Below are 6,940 nucleotides of genomic sequence, written 5' to 3'. Positions count from 1 at the left end.
TCAACAGCCAACACCTTTCTCATGTTTACAAAACCCCTTATAGTAGAACCGTAAGCAACAAAAAAATATTTAAACATCGTATTCTTGTCCCACTTCAAAGCCGTCTTGCTACCTTGGTTTGTCAACTCAAGCATATAACGATACGCTTCTAATACTGCAAACCCGTGCTCTGGCGTGTCCCTCACAAAATCTTGTGCATGTTGTCTCCCTTTCCAGCATTTCTAGTAACTAACAGCACATCCCAACTCTGTGCGCACAAGTCTCTGAATGTCTTTAGGAGATGGACCTTTCCCTTCAACGAACTGACTTTTGACAAATTATCCAATAACATCAGCGGAGGCTTGTTGATACTCACCTAAAATATTTCCCAACCCACATGTGTGCTCATGGGTATATGTGCTAAGAATAAATTTTTCTGACTCCACCAACCTTCTACAATAAACCCGCCACTTGCACTTTCAGTCACGACATGCAGCCGTTACAGCCAATGAATTTGACTTTTTGGTGATGAACTCAAAAATTACCTCTCACAGCAACAAGTTTTAGCTTCCTCACCACTTCATCTTTGTTGTCAAATAAATACCCTATGCGCAACTCCGATCCATCCGTAAAAACATGAGCTGATTCACCACTACCTACAATTGCCCCCTCTGAACCTACATAAATGGCCAAGGTGTTCTCTTCCTCACAAACTACACCTTCTGCATAATCTGTATTTAAAGGAATCTCTACATTCATGGGAACATGTATGGGGTCCTCCTCAACATTTTCATTCTGCCCCCTATGACCAACCTCTTCTACAATGTCCTCGTTACCACCCAATTCATCATCTACTCTTGATTGTTCAACTAACAAATCATTGCCGTCCTCTTAGTTCAAGTTAAAACCAGGTAAATCTCTGGCAACTTCCTCGTTATCCCCTTCCTTTGAACCAACTTCCAACGGTTTTTCTACAAAAGAATCGGCCTCGAACCATTATCGGCCACATCAATCATATATAACTTCACACTTTCATCCGACTTTAATATAGCAGGAGGTACCTTATAATGTTGAGGAACTCTGCTTAAAAGATACTTCATAACTATATCACTACATGAGCAACTCAATTCACCTCTTCTAATTATTTCAACAATCAACTCATCAAAACTAACCTCTGTACTCACAGCAATTGGTATAATTTCTTTGGTCTTCCCAATCCACTTCCAGCTACTTTCTTCCTCCACCCACTCACCAAAATATTCAACACCCAAAACAACTTGTCCCATGTCTCATAATAGCCAAGTACCTATAATGCAAGAGAAAAACTATTCTTAACTGATGTACTAAGGGTTGAAATATTTTAAAAACCATTTGTACAGTCACTTGAGATCTGGTGTATTGCTTAAGCGATCTGGTATATCGTTTACTAGATCACTTAAGCGATATCATGGATCGCTTAAGCTATCCAATATAAATAAGCATGATCGCTTAAGCGATCTTATGCTATTTAATGATTGCTTAAGTGATCTGCTGCTATACACCAGACTTTTAGCAGATCGATTAAGCGATCAGGTATGTGGCATAAGATCGCTTAATCGATCTGCTAAAAGTCTGGTGTATAGCAGCAGATCGCTTAAGCGATCTATCAACTGTATTACCAGCGTACCAGATCGCTTAAGCGATCCATCATATCCAGAACACATTTCCAGTCTCTCCGCCAACAATCGGTGCTACCACTACCAGCTACCCACGATGCAAGACATTTTTCAACAAATTTCACTCATTTCAACTTTCATTACATCAAACACAACCTAAACAACTAAATCAAAATCATAACCTAAACCCAATCCATCATTAAATCTTTGTAGATCAAAATATAAAATCGAAAGGGGAGATACACAAACCTGGACGAAATGTCACGAGGAGGAGGAAGAGGACAACGACGACGACAATGATCTATGTTGGAGAAGATGTTAATGGCGGAGGAATGTGTTAATGTCGTGGGAGGAAGAAGAAGGTATTTGGGTTTTTTTTGCAAGAAGTTCCACTCTTTGGGGACATATCATAATTTTTAAAAGATTACACAATTATTCATTATTCGTAATTAACCCCTAATCAAGTTTAATTAAGCTTAATAAAAAACATGGCTATTCAGTTAAATTTTACAAACTGTATAGCCTTCTAATTAAATTTTAACTCCAAATGGTCTTTTAATAAAATCCCCTGGGTAAGGGCCTATGGGTGCTGCTTTGTAGGGTGGGCTGGCTAGGTTGCTGGATTGGAATTAGTTGGTTTGGCCAGCTGTGGTGGTGGTTTGGAATAGGGTGGAGGGCAGTTTGGCAATAGCACCTTGTGCATCTCAGAAGCCCGAAGTCATTAAGGTGTTATTTTAAGCGTAAAAATCTGGAATAAATGAAATCAGGGGGTGGAAACTTGCCATTTCGCTTAAACTTGGGTGGGAACATATCGCTTACTCTTTTGTATATGGGTGGAACTAGTTTTTAATATGAGAAAAGATCAATTTTAGGGATGTTTGTCTAAGCTTATAAGCTAGTCAAACTAGCTTATAAGTTCTAAAATTAAGCTACATATTTGTTTATAACTTTTTTGGACTTATAAACTGGGGTTATAAGCCAAAAGAAATAAATTGGGGGGAAGGTTCTTTTTTTTGGGGGGGTCGCGGCGGGGCTTATAAGCATTTTACTTATAAGCTACTTTGACCAGGTATATCATCATATTACTCATTTTTAATTTTAAAATTCTATCCTTTACCCTTATTTTTAATAACGTAGTACCCCTTTTAATCATTTTAATAATAAAATATACTTATAAACGATATTTTACCAAACACATCAACTGCTTATCAGTCATTTAGAAGTATCTTAACTTGTTTAAATTTTAAATGCTTATAAGGTCAAATTAGTTTATAAAGAGGGTGTTTGTCTAAGCTTATAAGTTGGTCAAACTTACTTATAAGCTCTAAAATTAAGTTGACCTGTTTGTTTATAATTTTTTTGAGCTTATAAGTTGAGCTTATAAGCTAAAAAAAATAAGTTAGGGGGGAGGTACTTTTTTTTTTTGGCTTATAAGCACTTTGCTTATAAGCTAATTTGACCAAGTATATTACCATATTATCCTTATTTAATTTTAAAATTTCATAGTGTGCCCTTGTTTAATGTAATACCTTTTTTAGTAATTTTATAATAAAATGTACCTATAAGCCATATTTTACCAAACACGTCAATTACTTATCAGTCACTTATAAGTACTTTAACCAAACACGTAATTGCTTAAAATTTCAGATGCTTATAAGTTAATTTTAGCTTATAAGTAATTGTTGCTTATAAGCTAATTTTCATAAGCTCAGACAAACACCCCCAAACACTAGTTGCTTATAAGCTAATTTTCATAAACTCAGCTAAACAGGCTCTTAGTATATATATGGGTCCATTTGGGGTATCACACTAGATTGAATTAATTTTGGGAGGACGGCTTTTCCCCATCCAAGGTTTGGTGAAACGATACTTTCCCACCTACCAAGTTTCAAAACGACACTTTCTCACCCATCGTTAAGATCCATTAATGAAATCTGTTAGCTGACAAAAAAAAAAAATTACAAAAATATTATAATTCCATTATTTGAGTTTATGATTTTATAAAATTTACAACGGTTAAAAAAATCCTAAATCTTTTTTCTTTTAAAAACTTAATTTACTTTCATCTTTCTACAAAAATGTCTCTGACCCACCGCCTAACCGATGCCACCACAACCTCTTTTTCATGGCAAGCTAGCAGCAGAGCCACCAACGATGTCATCTTTGTTTCTTCTTTAGCTAATTGGCAATTCTCAACCACGTTCTGGTGTTCCTTACCTTTATGCTGGCTCTCCTTTTTTAGAACCTCCTCCAGCTTGTGCTCAAAAAGTCTGCGCTTCTTCCCAGCTAACTTCTCCATTTTGGTTCTCTCTAGATTTAATTCGGAGTCAGGAACATGCTAGACTATGCTTTCTATCAAATCAAAGGGTCTCGAGTGGCAACCTCCCTCTCTCTTCCAACAAGCCCACCACAATTACTCATGACCCCAGTCGCCAGTGCTGGCAGCCTTGCTCTAGAGGCTGGTCACACAACCAAGGCACAGTTTGGCCGTGCGTGGCAAGGACAAATCGTGGCTTGAGTCGCGCATGGCAAGATCATGTGTGGCCAAGCCAGATCTAGGCTTGAATCATGCATGGCTAGGCCATCTTTGCCAGAGACAACTCGACCTTCGAATCGCGTACTTCCACCGCCTCTTTCTCCTCCACATTTGTTTGTTCAGTGTCAAGATGAAGGGTTTATTTTTGTATCTATTTTCATGGATTTTATGGGTTTGATTTTGTGTCTTCTTTTTCTTTTCTTTTGTTTATTATGAATTTATGTTCATGGAGTTAAGGTGGAGGAAAATTTTTGATGGAATTAGATCTGAATACTTTTTTTCCTTCTTTGTTCCTCTACTTTATTTCATTATTGTTGTGTGTAACTACTTGGCCACCAGTGATTGCCCATCATTTCCAACCTTCCCACAGCCAACTCACCTAGCACCTATGAAACAAAATTCCTCACCCAAACTAAATTCTGGGTATTTTAAAAGAGTTCTCTTAAGCAAAATCTAGATTGTATGGAAAAATTATGTGAAGTAATTTCTTGGTTGTATTGAAGAATTATGAAAAAAAAAAAAAATTGGTCTTACAGAAGAATTATATATTATCTTTTTATATGGAAGATTTATGTATAAGGAAGAATTATGTGAAATTTAAGTTTAATTTTTTATTCATAAGATTAATATGATATTGATTTATTTTTTATATTTGCAGATTTATTAATTAACAGAATATATACATTCTGTGAACTGACAAAAATGTCCTCTTTGCTTTTAAAATTAATGTCTAAATTTAACAATGGGTGGGAAAGTGTTGTTTTAAAACTTAGCAGATGGGGTGGGACAGTGTCGTTTCGCCAAAACCTAGGTGGGAAAATATCGTTCTCCCATTAATTTTTTCATACTGGGTTTGACTGAATTAGATGGAACCATATTAGACTAAATTTAGTAATGTCACGTGTTTCGCGTAACATTATATTAAATATTTAATAAAAATAGAATTATATAAAAAGTTCAAATAAATATTTAAAAAAAAATTCAAATAAGTAATAATAAACTCTTTGAATAAAAATTAGATATGGCCATGGAGTCAATAGTGTAAACTCTTTTTATTACTATATTTGTGATTATTTTACGTTATTAATTATTTACATATTTTAAAAGTAAAATGATAAAATCTTGAATAGTTAAGTAAAAGTTTGTGAGTAATGCTACACTTATACCATTTTGTAAACATCATGATGTGGCATATGCTACAACTACACAAATTCTATTATAATATTAAAAATTTATGTGGTTGTAATATAGGGCACATCATGATGTAATAAAAATTGTGTAAAAGAGTGATGTAAGTGTAGCATTACTCAAAGTTTGTAGAGACATCCTTTCGCTCTATTTGTGACATGTCACATGTGTACGAAGAGATAGAGAAAAGAATTTACATGTTCGCACCCAAAAAATAGCTAATTGACAAATTCATACCCAGCCACTTTTAAAATACCCTTTTAGTAACCAAAACATAATTTTGTTAGTAATTTTGTTGTTAGGAAGGGCAAATCCATTATTAATAAGGACAGAATGGTCAACAAACATTGGCTGCTAGTAGGGCTATTCAAATCCAGATATCCGATCCGAATGGCCTGATTTCTGATCAGAATCCAATCCGAAATATGTGGATATCCGATTTTCTGGATCGGATAACTGGATATCTGAAATCTATCCGAATTTTAGAAAATTCTTATTAAAAATTTAAGATCAAATAATTCTTCTAATAAAATTGAAATTATAATGCATGATTATCAACAAATTAATCAACAAGTTGTTTAATGCCAACTTAACACATAATCTATTACCCAAATTACAATTACAAATTTAATAAAAAGACAAACAAAACAGCCAACTTAATACTAATACATTTTTTTATCTTCATGCCAACTTCATCACACCGACTTCACTCTATTTCCTTCCTGGACTGAATTACGAGCAGGGTTCTTCATTCTCAAGTTAATTAACAATAATACAACAGCAAACAACTTGAAATTTTCTAATGAACAAAAAGGAATCGGATCTTATTGTAAGGAAAATATAACTACATCACAAATCTAATAGAGAAATTATATCAATTAAACTTGTACAAAATAAAAATAATTAAACAAAAAGCAAGAGAAACGAGGTTTGTGTTAATAATTCAAAGTAAAAATGAAAAGTAAATAGTTATGGGCTATAAAGAGATATGGAAGGTAAAAGAAGAGATGAGATATGGAGATGAATATGATTATTTGTACTTACGATCGATTTGGGGCTTCAATTAGGGATTTAGGAAAGGAACTGACGATTTGGGGCTCCCTGATTTCAATGTTGATGACGATCTTGGCTTTGATGGTAGAGATGGCGATGGTGAGTTGGTGACTGTAAGTGAAGACTGAAGAATAAAGATGGCAATGGTGAGTCTGTGACTGTCGAGAGAGAGAGTTTGAGTTTGAGTTAAATGAAAATTGTAGGGTTATTTGAAATTTGAAATAGGTGTGCATAAAAATCAAAATAGCGTAGTTTTAGTAAAATCTGAATCGGATACGGATATCCTCTTTTTTACAACCCTGATCTGGTATCCGATCCGAATATTCGGATTTTCTAAAATTATGATCCGTATCCAATTCGAATTTTTGGATATCCGATTTTTCCGGATCGCAGCGGAGCAAATCCAGATCAGATATCGGATTTTTTTGAACAATCCTAGCTGCTAGAGAAGAACAGCTAACGCACGTTAGCAGCGTCAAAGCCGATGGTTTTTGTTGTTTTCCTGCCAATCCCAGTGTTCAAAATCACT

Source organism: Pistacia vera, unplaced genomic scaffold (assembly GCF_008641045.1).
Source record: "Pistacia vera cultivar Batoury unplaced genomic scaffold, PisVer_v2 Contig412, whole genome shotgun sequence".
Lineage (NCBI taxonomy): Eukaryota > Viridiplantae > Streptophyta > Magnoliopsida > Sapindales > Anacardiaceae > Pistacia > Pistacia vera.
The sequence above is the reverse complement of the archived record's forward strand: the minus strand, read 5'-3'. Positions refer to the sequence as shown.